Here is a 19,476-nt window from a genome sequence, read left to right as displayed (position 1 = left end):
AGCTACTCCACTAACTTAAACTGTTGGACTTGCGACTTTAGGGGATTACCAGAGAATTTACCAAACTCTCCGGCACGGCAAACTACCACCGTTTAAACTCCTCTCCGATTATTTCCGAATTATCTTTACGCATCCGTGTTACGATTATCTTGGAAAATTGCGTTATTTAGATAACCTTCTTTAAAACAGACTCAATTAAATCGAAGAGAATCCTTAAGCCTTCTTTATAGCTCATCTTTCTATCAGTCCTCTTTTATACATTCAATTACACTTAATTGAAGAAGGAAGTTAAAGCAAGTGACTTGAAGTTAAAACGTTAAATCTTTGGTATTAAAAGTAGTCAAAGTCTTGTCTATAATATTAAAAAAAAAGATTATTTTATTGATCTGCATATTGTTAAAAAGATTAAAATTCTTTCTGGTTGTTTTAAAGATCGTAACAATATTAAATGTTATACAGTGCCGTGAATAATTATAAACTTTACCCTATTTTTAGATTTTTCATAATATTAAAACAGGAATTGACAAACCCGTTTATATAAGTGAGTGTTTCGTCCAAGATCTGCTAGTATGGACTCTTCAGTAAGGCTCATCTAACAGACCTATACCTTAGACACAATGAGAGAAGAGAGAAAGTGAAGCCCGTTTATATAATTTCGTATTATAATGTAGAACAAAACTAAATGATACAACAAACAAAAAGTTTCTTCTTTTGAAGCCTGGAAAAAATTAAATTTTCTCTTAAAGTTGTGTTTTTGGCTGTAAAGAAATATAAATTCAGTGTTAATTTTGTTATCTTTCTGTTTAATATTTTCCTTTATTTCTTATTACTTTATTAATCTGGTAAGTATATTATCCACTAACTTGTTTAAAGTTTCGTTTTGCATATCCACCCACACAGATTTTATTCTTTTTATAAATTCCACGATATCTTCTGTAGGTGACTTCTGACTGGAAACTTTTCTTGCTAGAATTTCCCATAGATTCTCGATCGGGTTCAGATTAAAATTCAAAGCTGGCCATGATAATAGTTCTATTCCGAAATCATGAAACCACTTTTTTGTAGTAGTAGCTGTATGAATAGGAGCATTATCTTATTGAAAAAGTGACCTTTTGTCTTGTATTTCAGTGATGAAATGTAATAATTCATTATGTAACATCTCCTAATATTCATTCTATAGCGTTTCTTTTATGAAAACAATTTCTCTTAACGTATTCAGCCAAGATCAGTAATTTCTTCAAAATATTGAAAAAATAACGCAGAAAATGTGTTTGACTCTATAATTATTTACAGAACCGCACTTATCTTTTAATTATCTGTACTTAACATTTTTTTCTTATTGCCGTTCAAAAGTCTATCCTTGACGAAATCTATAAGTCGAAAATGATTACTATGCTACAGTTGCTATAACCACAGAATTCCAGCACAAGTAAATATAAAATCATCTAATAGCGAACATTTCATAGCGACAGAATGTTCCTCAGTGTCTGCTCCTTGAAATGTTTGAGCCAAAGAGAGAAGAAAGGTGAGGAAAAAGAAGAGATAAAGAGAAATACAAAAAAATCTCTGCACGTAGGAATTCCGTTCTTTTGGCGGAAATTCGATGCTGATGTGTCGGCTTTCGGCCGGGGCATGATACATTTATTGATCCTGTGGCATCAAACGTTTACGAGTCACTCTTTGAGCGCGAAGATGAAAGCATCGACGCCCGACAAGTGCACGCGTGGCTTAAGCACGCTTCTCTATTTTTACTGTGTGTGCCTTTGATGCACATTATCAGGACTCGCCTTTTATTCAGACGCCCGAAATGCTCGGCGCTCTTTTAAACCCGACGGCGCGCTACGCGGAAGTCGTGCCTTGATTGTACATTTATATTTTTTCCTCCTAGCGAGACCGTCGATAGTTCGTCGACTCTGTTAAAAAATAAATCGTCGGTATTGATTTTTTCCTTCCATCGTTCTTCCATCACTGTTTTCATGAAAATTTCAGGAAAAATACGCGACTATGTAACCCCTAATTCCATATTCGAATCCTGACAAACGAGATTCTAGAAAGAAACGTAACAAACATTACATTTCACGAAGAAGCTATATGCACATTTAAGGATAAAGTGCGTACGTTTTCTCAGTGACGTAACAGAATTAAATGGAACACTCGCGGAATTCTAGAATGAGTCGTTCGCACGCAGTCAAGTCTTCGGGAACGAAATCGATAGATGAATTACGAAACCAAGCGACGAAATCGATCAGAGAGTGGAAAATTGTCATCGAGCACTTTGCGGCTTGTTATTACGAACTTACGCGCGGATGTTCGTTTGATCGATTTTCGCGCGAACGATGATTGAATCGAAGCCTGAGCCTTGGCAGGTACCGCGAAATTCGGGAAGAGAAGAAAATAGAATCAAGATATCCTGGTGACCGAGTCTCACGAGTATTAGGTAATAAAAGAGGATACTCGAGGGGCTGCCGAGCGGTTTTTATCGAGTTGCATGCCTGAGATTTCGGCGTCGCTCGTAAAACTCCACCCTAAACTCTTATCCCCTCTACGGTGGAGTCGAGCTATTTCACAAAATATCTCCAAGTACAACGCACGCTCCCCAAGTCATCCTAGGGAGACTCTCGTATAAGTTTCTGTACTACCGTGTTCAACTAAAATTGGAACAAACTACGGGATCTGCTTCAGATTGCGTGTCATTGAACAAAAATACGCGTGCATACGTGTATTTATGTAATTCACGTGTATATACGCCCAATTGCGACGAGTTCGTAGATTGACGAGGATTATATGCATATTGATTTGCAAAGATAATGATTTAATATCTTGTCGGAATTGGGATATGTTTGTATGTAAATGGTTAAATATCACGGAATATTTAGAAAAATATTATAACTGCTGAAGGATACGCTAAATTAAGATTAGCACGATCGATAATAATCAATACAATTTTATGAAAAATAATCAGTGTAATTTTATGAAAATACTTGAACAAACAATTTTATGAATACGCCTTGCGTGTAATACGAAACATTTCGAAATTTCATTAACACTGTAATGAAGCCCGACAATTGTGATTTAATAAGCAAGTTTGTCTGAAGTATTTTCTTTTGCTTCGAGATGGATACTTCCATAGAGGATGTTACTGAATGAAGAGAAAAAGAGGAGAATGGGAGAGCTCTAATCACGTATCTACGCTGGCAGAGCACGTAGAAATTCAATAACGACGTAAACTCGATCACGACAGGCAGGAGGTAGCACATTCAACAACCGTTTGCCACGTCACGGAACAGGGAGGGAAGGGTAGATAGCCGGGGTGAATTGACGGTAAGGATACCATTGTAATGTCCCATTCAATCGTGTACAACAGAAACACCATTAAGACCGTTTGCACCGTTTCAATTAAAACGTAAACCAGCGACTGAGATGCCATTGATTTCGACGTAACGCCATTGCAATTAGCCGCTTTTGATTGCCGCTGATTAGGGGAGTCAGCCGAATTGACCAAAAATAATCATGGCTATTGTATCGCACAGAATTTCGAGTAATTATCGATTTTAGGTTGGATATCTACGGTACGTACTGAATCGTGAAACTGATTTCCGATTCAGCCCTGTCTGAACGTTTTCGTCATGAGTATTCTAATCCAGCTCTCTCCCTCCCTCCCTCCCTCTCTCTCTCTCTCTCTCTCTTTCTGATTAATTCGAGCAATCCGAGTGCGCTTCCGGAGGATAATCAGCGATAAGATGTAATATCGTTCCAGGGGAATCGTCGCATAAATTCTAGTAACTTCTTGTATTAAAATGTGAATATCTCTGTTTAAACGTGTATAATAGATGTTTCAAATGAATTTACGAGATGCCTTCAAAACGGAACGTTGCGTACTTGAAAATTTGTTCGAATTAAATTAATAAAATTATTCTACTATCTACTTGTCGCGTATAGTAAAAATATATTAACTTTTTAAGAATTTGAATCCCTTCGTGAACGAATTTATTAGGACTAAATAGAAATAATAAATTTCTGTTTTTCTGGGAAAGTAAATGTATGGCCACGTACGTGTCAATATCTTAAAATTTATTAAAAATAGAAATAATAATTTTACACAATCAAATTCGACTAATCAACAGTAACCTCCAAATGAAATAAGAACAACAATGTAATCAAACAACATTCCAGGAATATAATAATAGAAATAAGATTATAAAGCCACAAATGTCAAATAAGTGTCTAGTTCCTCGAATGTACCATTACGTATGTCGAGACAACGCGCATCGTGGATCTTTATGAAAAATATCTGTCCGATACGTTAGCGAAGCGAGCACGAACACTGACACATTGTGATGCCGTGATACTATCGTTGTATTAACACGTCACATTAGAATCGTACGTGTCTACCTTAAATGAGACACGCCGAGGTCTGATGCTATGTGCATTTCCACACATTTTCCATCGATCGCGCGGGCAAACACATAGAACTGGCGGTCAACGATAACGCACGATACCACTGTATGCCGCGGTTATAAATCACCGCGCAATGCATCGTGTCGCCGATCTTTGTGTTAATCACATTCAGCCATTTAATAGAAAGAAATATCGAAAGTAAACGTTTCCGTTGCACACGGGTGTGTGGCATCTATAATCAGAAAAGTATCTTAAAGGCTCGTACTGTACATACATGCACGTTTAAAAAGTGTTCGTCTAAAAATCCATCGACAGAAATGTTTTAATTCGAACTAAAAAGGAATATGCATTATCATCACGTGGTGGAATCAAATAGCTGACGGTTCTTCAAATATCTATATTTGAATTATCGATTTAATATAATATTTATTATAATGCAATATTTTATTATAATTATTGAAAACAAGCAGACGTTCTCCGAGTATTATTTTGCATTACTGTGAATATTTCAAATATTTCATTGGTTATTTTGTCAATGAAAAGGTTAGTAATTTATTATACATAAATTATGAACACACCAGAAAAATTCAGTTGCGATTCCGAATATATATTAGTAATACAGAAATTATAAATTGAAAAATGTATCTACACTAAAAATCCTTTCTATGACATGAATTTCAGTTTCTTTTTTGATTTATGCTATAATTCATAATGTTTTCAATAAAACTTGTTGAAATTGTACAGGATGAGATTTGAGAATAGGAACGATTAGATATTACTTCATAAGAACTACCACTTCGCAACGTAACTAGTTATTAGTTATCAGTCCTAATATCACCGAATTGATTCTTCAAATTCTACCATATTGGAACATTTACAGAGTGAAACCTTTGATGATTATTTCTGGGTACGGTATAAGTAGATTTACCAATGAGAACCTGTTGAAATTGCCTTGAAGCAACGGAGAACGTTTACAATGGCTCTTGTAGTATGCATGGCTTAAACAGCCACGAAAAGGACGCGTATTTAAACGCGATTTGACGGTCAAACCTCTGGTTACCTCTGTTAACGCAGATCTTGGGGTGTAGCATACGCACGGTAACGAGGGATTAATTAACGACTCGTGTACAGCACGGAAGCCCAATGCATGTCGACCGACATGTCTGTGTTCACTGAGATAGAAACCTCAATTCTCTGTCGACCATGTACTCAGAGCATATGTATAATCTCTATCAAGGAACTAGATAAAATTCATTTTACATGATGGAAATCAGGTTATTTTCGATTATACGACATATCTCATGATTTCATATTGCAATGGAAATGATAATCGATAACTAGTTAGAGCTATTTAGAGCAAGCGTTTAAATCAAGGACTATGATGAACGAATTTGAATGACAATTACATTGAAATATGGTAAAATTTTGGAAATACTCCATAAAGAGATTTTATTCGTGCAAAGTTGGACATATGTATATAGGTATCAGAAATAAATGGGAAGTAGTTTCCGCATTCGTCTGTTTGCCTCAATGTTTGTAAAAAAGACAAAAGGGACCTGTTGCAAAACTAGTTTGACAAAAGCATGTGTAATTGCGTCGTTGTGATATTTCCACCTAAACTTTATTATTTGGTGAATTTTTCTTTGACGTTATTCTGCCGAAAGAGGTCGGAAATAGCTTCAAACGCAACTCTCTTCGAGCCATGGAATTTTCAACATTAAATATCAGTTGTCGTTAAACGAAGCTGAACCGCGGCTAAGTGTATTACAATTCATGAATGTTTGCCTCCGATTTAATTCACTATTCTACAGGCAAAATGGAAAGAGAAAAATATCAATCTCATTTGCGAGGGAAATGAGATTACGACGGAGCAAAGCACGGAAGAACTTGATATCGTTAATTAAATTTCATTCAAAATAATTACTTGCGATCTATAATATTAATAAAAAGAACGAACTCAAATAATATATTAATATAAAATTTTAAATATCAACGATAGACTTTAATATTTTCTATATTTATTTTAATTTATCAAACTATTGACATCCTACAAAATGTTCAAAATGTTTTCAATTTAAACCATACTTGTCTCTTCTTTATTAAACGCACAGTTAATTTTCAGAAACAACGCGGATCACTCTAACCGATATAATGATAGTCTGTGTCTAGTCGCGCAACTATTATGCGAGATTTAACGGTGACGTTAATTAATAACGTCGAAGCTTCAGATCGCATAGTACGTGAAACACGCGAACTCGCGTTGGAATTGCGTGCACGCACATTGAGCGTCGATGAGCCCGGCTGATTAACCCCAGCGCGAGAAAGGAAGAGAGCAAGATACCAGGGGCAACCCTGGTCTCACGATACGCACACAGGAGCGCCGCTTGCTTTGGAAAATACGAGTATTGAGTATCGGGAAAATGTTTCTCGCTTCGCGTCATGATAAAACAGTGTCGAGATCGCATTCCTTCTACGTTCTAATTTCTGCAACTCCGGTACGTTCACCGATCGCGTCGCAATCGTTTCTGGAAAACGTTGCTTATAATTATCGTCCTGCAGTATCGTCGTCGGCCATCGTTAATTAATAGCGGAGTGAGTGTCTGGCGGTTTTCGTTCCGCATTGCCATAGTTCATTGATCGAAACAGCGTGCCGTGACTATATTTTCGTTCGTGCGTTTCGATTGATTCTGACTTCTATTTTTGGTATCTAGAAAAGGAAAGATTCGATAGTTGAAAATGAAGAAGAAAGCTTTGGAAAATCGATCATTATCATTCGATTACATCGGAACAAGCCGCGTGAATAATGCAATAGATAATCGTTTGGCTAATAATACAACGGGAATGCCGACGCTTTCTACATTTACGGAAAATTAGGGGTGTCTGTGCGGTGACGCGGTATTATTTGGTATGAATAATAATTTTCTATGAAATCGGGAATGCGGTTGGCTACGTTTATAATTGATTAAGCGATTAACGCGATAATTATACCGATATTACTGGCCAAGCCGCCGATTACGTCACAATTCCGAATCTGGATCTCGTAGATAAATTTTAGCCGTTTTCAAAATTTATCGTTTAAATACTTATTTTACCAATTTTGTTAGAAATCCTTTAACCAGAAACGATTACCTCTTATACAAGCCATACTAAATGCTATAAAAATTACATGTACTAATATTCCGTACTAACATTCTGTCAAATCCAATCACCATTAGCTAAACACACCCCTGTTGTTCCAAAAAACAGAAATATTCCACCTGCTATTCTAAAATCCTAATATCGAGTGTTTTATTAAGAAACCTTCCAAAATCTGCAGTCCGGTTTATAAAAGTGCAAGGATTAAGGAGAACCTGCTCGACATCTCTCGAGCATATTCAACAAATCCGATGGTGTCTCACGGAATTACATTTCGCATTTCATGTCAATCTGGCGTGTAAGAAAGACGTGACAAATATCAAATAGTAGTAAGTGGGCCGAAAACGGCGAGGGAACTTGAAGGCACTCTTTCTCTCTATATTTGCTGCGAGGAGAGAAGAACCGTGCATACACGCCTAGCTGAACGTAAAGAATGAAAGTGGTCGGTCCGAGTCACCTACTTTTGCATCTCTGCTCGTTTATCAACGGTATCAGTGAGTGTGACGGGCTGCAAGGATTCTCAGAACGGGGCTGGCCGGTACGCCGGACGGGGTTTAAAAGCGTTTCGATGTAAACAGCCCTGTTATTCGCGAATTCGGCCACCTAATTCCTCCAAACGGTGACGCGTGATCGTACCTCCCCTTTATTTCTCTACATCCGCTTCCATTGGTCTCATTCCAATCGAATATCGTTGAGTACCTGGTTTTCATACTCTTTTGAAACATCGAAAGTAACAAGAAAAACAATGTTCTTAATATATATTACTTTAGTATTTGAGAATAAAATGGGTGAGTTTTGGAATCATTTCTGTGAGAATTATACGAGAGACAGGTTTCCAAAAGAGGAAAATATTGGAACTTTTAAGAAGTAGTTTTAGACGTATATGATCAGACGTAAGGAACTTAAGAAATGTTTTACTTTCCATAACGAAGTTCTTCGACCGTCTATGAGTAATCTTCAAGCAGTTTTTATGAGGTTTCATACTTCTCCCTTTAATAAGTTCTTTTCTTTCGCCGACGTTGAAAATGGTTATTTTAATTCTACTGCGGTCTTCGAGTTTTTACATACCAATCACAGATTCTCTTTTAATGTTTATTTAGAATTAATGCTTTCACCTTAAGAACCTTCGGAACGCATATGCCCATCAATAACGAGAGAATTAACTAAATTATTCTCTGTATAACCCTAACCCTTGAATATATTTCTTCCACGCTATTTGGCCACAGAAAATATAACAAAACTTCTCATAAAACCACCCACCCACATTTATATCGAAATATCAAGAACCGAAAATGGAGCGAAGAAAAACAGAAAGTTGTCGTCAACTCACACCAGCCTTTCTCCTTTATCCGATTATTATCGACATCAAAGTCACTGAGAATAATTATTCGCAAAGCGGATCAACTTCTCCTCCGCTTCATCTACTCACGGCGAATCCTAAGTAGCTTGAACTCGCACCGCGAGATTCCGATTCTCCAAATCTTCCTTTTCCTGCCAAGGAACACTCGGTGTCGCGACTGTTCATGATGCGCTGTTTTAATTCGTCCCCCTTTACGGAATAACGATCTCTACGGTCGGGTCGCGTTTCCAGTTTGCGAATAGCCGGCCGACCACCGCGAAATCCGCTTACTTCCCTTTTGCTCGCGCAAAGCGGCCACAGAACGAGCAAACCAAGCTTCTTTCCACGGAGAAATCCGCATCCAACGATACTTGTCTATGTGTGCGCGCGTCTCTCTACGTGCAACAGGAGAGCATGCCGCGCTCGTCACACTGCAGCAAACTTTCGCGTTTTTCCAAAGTGTATAGGAAAGGTCGAGGCTTTCGAGGATCCTGTCCGAGGAGGAAAGAACGACCAACAATCGCTGGACTGTATCGCTTCGAGAAAAAGTCCGCCGCCCCTCGAGCGAGCAAGTTCAGAAGCGTCGTTCTCTGAGTAATAATACGTTTTGCCGGCGCAACGTTTAATCAACAACCCGTGCCCGCCACTCCTCTGCCAGCTGCCTAGCTTTGAGGAAACTTTTCGCGCGACCCGATGAAAAATATTTATTACGTTTATACGTTCATCCTATCCTCGAGCTGCCTTTACACCCTTTTATCGAGACGTTCTGGCGTTTCGCTAGGAAACTCTGTCTACAACGCTTTGGTTTCCGAGGACTTCGCGATGGATAGACGGGAATGAAAGTACGACAGAGACCTTTGCCAGCGTGGAATTGAGGGGATTCGGGATACTCCGGGAGGGAAAGTTATACGCTGTCCAACTGTTGTTTGTGTGTCGGATCAGTATGTGATAGATCTACTTAACTACGGATTCTAGCGTCTCGTGTCAGATACGGTTGTTGAATCGTGTTAATTCTTTCGTGGTAAAAACGTTATTGTATGTTGGGGAAGAATATAGCGTTTGTAGATATAATACTCGGAACGCGAGAGGAACGTGTCACTTTGCACGGCAACTTCTCGTTCTGTGGTTATTTGGGAGCGGAAGAAAATGTATAAATGGTGTTACTTCACCCGTATAGAAGATTTCGATAGACGAAAGAATTTGTCTCTGTTAATTTAATCGTGATCATCAACCCTTTAATTAATTCCCATAATTCTACCCAATTTTCATGTCTGCAAACATACAAAATAGATGACAAGAAATAAGAAAAAGGTAGGAAGCAAAGGGCAAACGTTATCACCTAAGGATAGACGATCGTGCAACCATAAATTCCATCTTCCACAGTCGACAGCTAGATGTCTTGGTTTTTGTTTACACATGATATACGAGCAAAATCCACCGTTCCTCGCGATACCTGGAGAAATATGTCGGCGTCTGTCGCTCGAAAGTGTACGTGCTAGAGTACGCAGTCATGTATCTGTGAGAATGGGAACTAACTTGGTCGCAATAGAATCGAACTTGGAATGGAAGTGAGAAGGGGTAAAAAGAGGTATTGGGGAGTAGAAATGGGAACGGATCCTCGTTTGATAGCACATGGACGCGTATGCGGAGTGGAGAAGATAGAACGAGAAGAGAGGGCAGGAAGATTCGGAGCCGCGGATTATCCGCGCAATCATTGGAGTCGATACTCTCGACAACGCGATTCGCTCGGTGTAATAAAGCGGAATGAAAAAAATCGTTCGTGACCTAAATTTTGGCCACGTTACACCGCCCTATCATTCGACGTATCAGCGAGCTCGTTAATGATCATTTTAATGTATGCGACGCGGCTCGATACGCCAGCGGAAACGTTACTTTTTCTCCGGCGGCAGACGCGCGGCAGGAATTAATTAAAAATCCCATCAACGGAGGGAATTGTGTACTTTAAATCGGGAAACGATTTTCATCGGCGAATAAATTGAAATCGACTCGAGAAACAGTCTTGTCGTACTTGTCCAACTACTTGGAGGATAAAGAGGCGTTTTTGTTCGAGATCAAACGGCGGGAGAGAGTATCTGTACAGAGGAAGTAGGTTAACGTATTTAAAATCTCGATACAGAGTGACTACGGGATAGATGTGGCCTAGAAAGACAAAGGAGAGGCGCGAGGCGCGCATCGTGATCGCCCCGTCTCAGAAATATATCATCGTTCGAACGCGAGTTGCTCGAAGAAATCTTGAAAAACTGCACTGAAAGTAACGCTCGACCGACTCGTTGAAAGGAGAAAATAATAATTATCGAGCAGTGGTCGCGAGGCGGGAACTTCGGAAGTAACGATCTCGTTATCGTTTCGCTTGGAGAATCGAAGGACTTAAGATAATAAGTTTGTTTGGGAGGAGGAGAACGTAATAAGGAACTAGAGTAATTTCTCTCCGGTGAATAGGAAATAGTATTCTCCACTTTCCGTTGAATCACTCAACTTATTAATTCCGTTAATAATTCATTCATCCGATTTGACGTACCAAAGTACAGCATAGCCATGATTCTCAAAGAGCTCACGTTCACAATGAAACCAGAAGAATATCGAAAGAAGTTTTCATCCTCGCGTTGCAATGCAAGAAACTCAGGCACCCGGACTTTTCTTGTCATCGAATCCTATCAATTGGCTTGCCCGTCAGCGGGATTAAAGTTTTGTTGGCGACTGGCGACCAAAAGAAAATACCAACTACAGACAAGGAGACAAAGAGAACGACATAGAGGGAGAGACGGATGGAAGAATCAAAGATTGCACGACATGGCTATGAAAGGTCCGACGCATCGAGTGAAAGGTTTCGGAACTTCCGGCGAAAACTTGGGGAAGCGAAGCTTCGTTCGAACGTCATTTACGCGAAACTTTTCGGTCACTGCACATTGTCTGGAGAAATAAACGGTGCAAGAGATAAGAAGGACAGGAGAAAAGAAGCAAGCTCGATGAGAGATCCACCAAGCCGGGTTAGTCCGTCTCTGTCCGACGGATGACATCCAGGATCAAGCTCCACCCACACACACATGCCTGCAGCCAGCACACAACGTAATACCCACACATACGCGCCCACTCGTTTATGTACACACATATAGATGGTCGTACGTATAGAGGTAGCCGCGTAGGAGAAATTACGAGCGTATAAACATCCACGCGATACACCTACACGTTCACCAGATATACACGATTTCCTTCGGGATGATCATTCTCTGCATTCCATCCTCCGTACCGATACATAGATAGGATTGTTCCTATATAGTCAAAGATTTGAATGCAACCACTGTACCTTCTCTGGGGTGATGAGCGGCGTGATGTACGTGGTGACCGCCGTCGTGTACACTTTTCGATGACTGCCGGGTGCTGCAGGTCACTCAGTACTGCCGCGAGTACCGAGTGCCGTGCGATCAACGCTATGGCCTTCCTTTGCGAGAAGAAAAACTGACGAGCGAGAGACCGACGGTGTCTCGTGTCGGACGCTCGCGCTTTTTCAGCACACGCGTGTATATCTTGTATCCAACGGCTTCCAGAGGACGTGAACGTCACGATCGCTTCGTAACAGATCTCGTGCGTCAATCTGTTTCGAATTCAGCTGACGATCGTTCGTCAGGTTACGCAGATAGGTGCCACTGTTAACGATGATTACGACGTGAACGACGATCACGGTGATCAAACTCACAGCTGGCGATCGAACAACGATACGTACGATCCTCTTGATCGAACGACGTCTCGTCAAACGGTTTACATTCGCGCGCGGTACACACTTGTCACGTTAATCGTCGTGGTTGCTACTCGCGGACACTGGAACCGGAGCAGATGAGCCGTCGAGATTGCAACACGCGTAAAACAACGGACCCAAAAAACGGAGTGACACACTGCAAGAGCCACACACCGCAGCTAATCAAATGTCGAACGTACTTGATTATTTATCCTTGGTGTCAATTGCGCGTGAAAATCTCCCGGTCACAGTGTTTGTGTATGTCTTCGGAACGGCTGAATGAGCGCCGATCGAATCGCTTATTGTCCTGTATATGGCTTGTTATCCTCTTTCTTGTGTCCTCTTCTCGCAGTAGCGGGAGCGGCAGCGTGCACGAAGACGGAAATGAACGATCAGGCAACAAGAACGTTAAAAAGAGAGAGAGACAGATATAATCCGTGGAGCACAGAAAGGCAGGTGGTCGTTGTCGTGCTCCTTGTCGCCGTGCGTCGAGTTCAATGCTGTACGCTGTGATGCCGAGAACGGAATGGGGCGACCGTGGAGGCCCGGGCAGTGGAGCCGTAGCGAGGGGAGGTAGCGGAGCCGCGCGGCACCCGATGGTGGGGTGCACGCTCGAGGAGCGAGGGATAGAATAGGGAGGGGCCCCTTTCCCCTCGCCAACGGGTTTCGCCACTATCAGGCGACTGCTACCCCTCCGAGGCGCGCAGGCGCCCCCGGGGCGCTGCCGTCGCTCGAGGGAGATAGCGCCTCTCGATTCTAGCCGGAGAAAGTTCGCTGGTGTGACGGGGATAGAAACACCGATGGAGAGAGGACGAACCAGAGACGACGTGAAAGAGGGAGAGAGCATCGGTCTGTTTCTCCTTCTCACCCGTTTCACCTTCCTTCCTTCGTAGCGCGAGCACCCCAGCATCGACCGACAGCGCCGCTCGCCACGCCGCGTCGCGCCACTCCGCGCCACTCCGCGCCACTCCGCGCCACTCCGTACTCCTCCTCGCCACGCCGACCCAACGGGAATACTTAATGCCAGCAGAGAGCCTGACTGCCTGACTGCTCCTCCTCGCCACGCCACGCTCGCTTGACGGCGGGATAGAAACGCGGGTATGGGGAAAACGCTCGAGTAGAGTGAACACATCAGAGGGGGGGACGATGCTGGATTGTGCTCGCGAGCATCGTGTTGCACCGATGCCGAAACGATGCATTTTCGGTGCATGACTACTTGTTACGCGTCCGCGAGCTAAACTTCTCGCATCATGCGATATTGAATAAAGTGTTTCTTTGCCGCGAATCCGGCCAACCAGTCGTTGTTGGACGAGTCTGAATGACGAGATATCGTGCCGAGTTCCCGCCTCTATACACATATACCAGTGCCGCTCCAATCGGGCCGAGAAAATCAGAGGCACAGGTGAACTCTTGAAAAATCCAATTTCGCGATATTCACGATTCGTTGCACCAATAGAAATATAGCTGCAAGTCACGACACACACATGGTAACACGTTAATTCTTTTTCAGTAGAGATGATAACTAGGCCACCGATGTAACGTCTCATTGACGCGACCAACTGAACGGTAAAAACAAAGTGAAGTTTCCAAGTGATACGAGTTCGCGCTTAAGAAGTCCCCGGTCTGACCAATATTGATCACCACTACTTCCGTCGGGGCCGAAAACCAGCCACTTCGGCGAGTTCTCTCTCTGGCTGGCCTTTGGCCAGCCTCTTCGCGCGTCTGGCAAGTCGATGTAAACGTATCCTATGCTTAACGCGGAAAGAGGGGGCTAACCTAACCTAGAAAGATTTCATTGAGTCGCAACGTGACTTGGCTCGCTGCCAATACTATGAACGCTACGCACACCCGTGTCTTGATCCCCGCTCCTTTTCCAAGCACGCGGCAGAGTTTCGTGAGAAGAAGAAAAAAGGTCAGACTCCTTCCAGAACGTCAATGTCGCACGATTCTTGTTATACTTTGCTGTTTTCTTTCATTTTCGCGAGAGAGAACTGAAAAAAGAACACGATTTTTATACCAAAGTTCCGACGTAACGAAACGAAGTTAACTTTATTAATTTTTTAACTTGCTCTCATAATCGCGACTCTTATCAGCTACACCATCGATTTACAGCGAATTTATTTCGAACTATTAAAGCGCGGTTTGCAGGAAGTCTGCGAGGAGCTGATAACTTGTTGCAGCAGGCCAGAGGCGGCAAGTATTAAATCGTTTAAAAAACTTGAGAGCCCCGCTCGTTTCGTCTTTCGCTTTCACTATCGCTCGACGACAGCCAATCTGTACCTTTTTTCTCTCTTCTTCTTTTTCTCAAGTGTTCCACAATGTCCCACGTCGCCCACGGAGGATATAGAATCTCTTACGGAAGAAATGCTCAAGACGAATAACGCGACCAATAACTCGTGTCGGATTTGGCTGTCGCATTTATTTTCTGTAACGTTGCGCACAATTTGTCGCGAAATATTGCGGAATAGGGCCGTGACCCGACCTTATTAGAGCCCGGTGTTACTTGTTCTATAAACAAGCGACGCCAAAGGTGTAAGCAACACAGGGAACATCAACTTGCTATTCCGGGATGATAATGGTTGCGAGGCGAGGCGAGTAAGAGGAACGCAGAGGCGGAAGGCGCTGGTGTATTCAGTATTTGGCTTACATCCAACGCAAGATGCTGAATGAACTTGGCGGGAAAACCACACTGGCGTGTGCTTCCTTCTGTCGTGCGAATGGTGCAACTATAACTGACGTTGAATACCTTTTGTACAATGGAAGATCTGCTAAGGTCTCGAGACTGTCTTAGTGTTCTACCATGCGTCTTTACGCCGTGTGAGTTCATATTAATTGCTTCAGTTAATGATAATATCTTTGAGAAAGCAAATGTATCTTTTATGTGATAAGTTTGATTTGGAATATTAATTTGTTAAACTAAAGCAGCTAAAGGGAACGAATCTTGGGAGCACACAGTTAAATATGTAAATGTTTAGAGATAAATATGTAGTTAACCGATTACGTATACACTGAAGTTTAAATCCAATATCCAGTGTAAAAAGATAGATGTAATGTAGTTAAATAATTAATTTTGGTTAATTCAATGTAAAAGCAACGTTAGTTAAATAATCTACTAGAGTCGGCCTTAGTAATTTAGAACGAATAATGAACTTGAATCCTAATTCATGAACATTTCTGAAATCCACCTATCTATACCGATAATTAGAGAGCATACAGAACCTCAAACATGTGAAAGTTTTTCGAGGTACTCGCGTGTGGTACAAAAGAAAAGGCGATAAAATTTCGCCACAGCAATTTTGAAATTTTGGGTCGTGGAAAATTATTACCGCAGCCGAGTGCGGGAAACGAGAAAACTTTTACGCGCGGCACGATCATGCCAAAACACGAATTCTTTCAAGAACAGCGTTACGTCACAAAATTAATGCAGGAACGTGCGCCCATATATTTTCATGGCCGTGACGATTAGTGGACCAACACGATCAGAGAGTACACTCTCGCTTGACTGAAGAATTTAAACGATCAATGCGATCCCGTGACAATTTCGAACTTTCCACAATAGTCATTACTCTGGGGATTGTCAACTGCCAAGGATGACGTGTAATCATGATATTGGAACGTAACCGAGTTATCAGGGCGCAGGATAGGTCAGCCCTTTCCTCTAGAGGCCTGATCGGTCAGCATGCGTTGCACAAGCTTCACGGATATGTCAACACACTGTTTGCGTAGTAGCAACACGAGCCACGTTCTATTGGAATTATAGCGAACAACGTAAAACGATAAGCCGAACTGCAGGCTCTCTAATTGGCACTCGATGTTTATGATGGATGGTATCTGAATTGGTATCGTCATGGAATGATTTTTAATTATATCGATTATCCCAAAGTATTAATTTAAAATCTAAAGATACAACGAAATTTAATGTGGAAACTTCGATAAATTAAAAGTAATTTTTGAAACGACTGCTATAGATTTCAAATGTTAGAAGTAAAAACTGAGGATTTAAAGACTGAAATGAGACGATCGTAGAAGATACATTCTGATGAAACAAATCGAGATCCTTTCGAATCTGTAATTTAATCACCAAGTGACATCTGCGCCTAAAGGAATGATATTATGCGTTCAGAATATTTGTTTTTTCGTTCCTGAACGAACTACTGATTCCACGTAAAGCTGCGTCGCCAAGCAGACGATCCGTCGCATTCTGTCCAGCATCGACCAAAAAGGATTCCCTTTCAACCGCGATTCCTGCGATCGAACAAAAGCCTGGCCAGTTTAAACAACTAAGTGCATCACAAAGCGCGCGAGTGAAAACTCCGTTCTGGCTGTTTACGTAACCGAATCGATAAAACGGAGTCTCGAGTCGTGTGCTCACAGAGACATAAATTATAAACGAAAAGAATAGTGGAAAACTTTCCATCCTCTCCCTTTTCTCCACGATACCCATCCCTGCTGGCCCCGCCGTCGCCGCCGCCTCCGGTGCACTTCGATATTTGTCTCGACGACAGTACAAGGGCAGCATGTTTTCGTCGGCGATGAGGAAAACAGTCGGACGGAGTTTCGAATCCCCCGCATACGAAAAGATGAAAGAAGGACACGATAGAAGGAAAAGAGGATAGATACTCGATTGGACCAGCCAACTGCAACGAAACTCTTCGATGTCGACCTAGTTCGTCGTTTTTCGCATAACGTTGCCACGCTAGTCGGGTTTTTGGTCGCGATTTTCAGGTTCGATACTTATCCTCCAAGATACGACTCACCCCGTTAGACTCGCCCTTTCCTGCTATTCTCTTTACCTTTGCCAAGAAACTACCCTTTAGCGTTCTCTAAGCTCCGTACCCGCCCCCTTTTTTCGACAGCCACCGCGATTCTACGTGCGCGAATAGCGCTGTGCACGTGAGCGTTTCCCCCCTTTCCTGATCCGTGTCGTGCAACTTCGAGCGAAACCAGTAGTTCGAAACTTTCCTAAAATATTAGATGCAGACCCGTCTCCATGTATTTCAGGGATTCAAGAGAAGTGCGTCTTCTTTGCTACGTAGATACCATTGTTCGACGTTTCCATGTTCCACTTCGTTCTTGTAAGAAACCAATTTTTCCTTTAGGCTTTGAAAAAGTCAATTGGAAAAGAGGAATACCTGGTGAAGGAAAGCATGAGGTAGATGGATAAATAGTTAGGATCACGCGAACCAGTACCCTAGTAATTAATAGGGTGCACGAAAACGGGACAACGCGATTGCCGAGTCCCTGTACTTCGAAGAAATATGTTTTACATATACTATGTTTTACATATAATAGCTTATCACAGGACATTTATCAAAATTCTATCATTTTAAATAGCACGTCAAATGGAAATGTAATAAGAAATATAACAAATATTAAGAATGGCGTGAAAAGTATGATAGGTACACCAGCCCATAAGTGGAATTAGTATGTGTGGTAAGACCGCGTGGACGTAATAGAAATGTATCACCGTTGCGCAATTTTTCGTCGAGAATTTCGGCGAAGGACGGTTCAAAGAGGCAATAAAGTAATTCGGTGCGATCCTTCTCGGAGAAATTCATTAAACGACGAAACCATCGCTGATAAAGGTAAACGGTCCGCGGTAAGATTTGTCACAGGCGTCGTTGATCGCTAGGATTTTTCAGGTTACGGCGGAGATGGTGCGGAGGAAGATGGCCACGATCGAGATGGACTCGAGCGTTTCTCAGAGCATTCGAATGTTTCACCGAGACGGTTGGTCCAGCAAAGACGAGACGGAAGAAAAGGAGCGTCGAGAACGAGTTGGCTCGGTGCTTGAAGTAAATCAAAGGAAGGAAATGAATTTTTATTGAAGAAAAAGCCGCGTCTCGTCGGAAACGTAACCAGCACTTGCATCGCAAGCTAAATGAAATCTGTGAAAAGTTGCGTGAGAAACAATACGCTTCCAGTCGGTCCCTTTTTACCGCTTACTCCGCTAAAAAAACTATCCCCGGAGGAGCGGCCGGGTTCGGTGGATTTCTTGGACCTTTCCTCCGCTTGTTTTTATGAAGCCTTCGTTTTTCCTCTTTCCCTCGCCCCATCCACGTCTCTTCGACCCGTTGAATCTTTATGAAGTGATTAATGGTATTAATAAGAGGGTTACCTCCTTTGCTGAAGTCCCAAGAAGCCTCAGAGAAACGCGTCGTTCTTTTCTTACCGCGTCGATTTGAATACTCACGGCTTAATGACTTCTTCGGTGGTTCAACGAACAACAGAGAACCATTTCCCATCCGTATTTACGGCGATTTAAATAAACTGCCGCCTTTAATCTTGATCTGTCGACTTCGATTCCAACCTCGTCTCGTTAAGGTGTACGCATCAATTTCGACCCGGTTTTCGTTCTTTCGGTCGGTTTACGTACCATCAGGAAACTCCATTCCATCGCGTATCTACGACTCCAGTTTGTTTGTGGCCTCGGGAACGAGAGATTAATGAAAGCTAGCACGGCAAGCAGCTATATAATGCGTAGCTTTGGCAACGACGCGCGCTGCGTCATTTGTGTTTGTACTGGCGAAGGAGGAGGAAGAGCCCGGTAACTGTGCGCGAAATGTACACGCAGGTGTGTGTCCGCGACGTACCCTGTTCCACTGAAACTCCGTAATGACTGTCGCTCGTTTAGATTGGTTTACACCGTAATGTGTTTGAGGATGTAATGGCGCGTACCCGATTAGTACGCGGTACTCTATATTACTTCTGGAATTATGACCGGTTTCTGCGGCGGGATTTACTCGGGCAGCCGATTTTCTCGACGTTTATGAATGAACTCGCTAGGCGAACTCGTAATCTTGTTTCCTCGATTTATCGAGCGACTCGCGTTGCCTCTCCGTGTACACGA

At 42.1% G+C, this 19,476-nt stretch overlaps 1 protein-coding gene across 8 annotated transcripts in view; it reads right to left on the bottom strand.

Annotated features, from left to right (window-relative positions):
• The window catches only part of LOC117215078 (RNA-binding protein Musashi homolog Rbp6), a 761,999-nt gene that overhangs the window by 216,909 nt on the left and 525,614 nt on the right, over positions 1-19,476 (bottom strand). The window contains exon 1 of one of the 8 annotated variants that reach the window (XM_033461505.1): positions 12,198-13,167. The exons of the other annotated variants lie outside the window; for them this stretch is intronic. The gene's annotated coding sequence lies outside the window, so the exon portion shown is untranslated. Of the gene's footprint in view, positions 1-12,197; positions 13,168-19,476 lie in introns of those variants that run through there. 8 annotated transcript variants of the gene reach the window in all.

The sequence above is a fragment of the Bombus bifarius genome, unplaced genomic scaffold, assembly GCF_011952205.1.
Source record: "Bombus bifarius isolate JDL3187 unplaced genomic scaffold, Bbif_JDL3187 scf7180000009343, whole genome shotgun sequence".
NCBI lineage: Eukaryota > Metazoa > Arthropoda > Insecta > Hymenoptera > Apidae > Bombus > Bombus bifarius.
The sequence above is the reverse complement of the archived record's forward strand: the minus strand, read 5'-3'. Positions and strand labels throughout refer to the sequence as shown.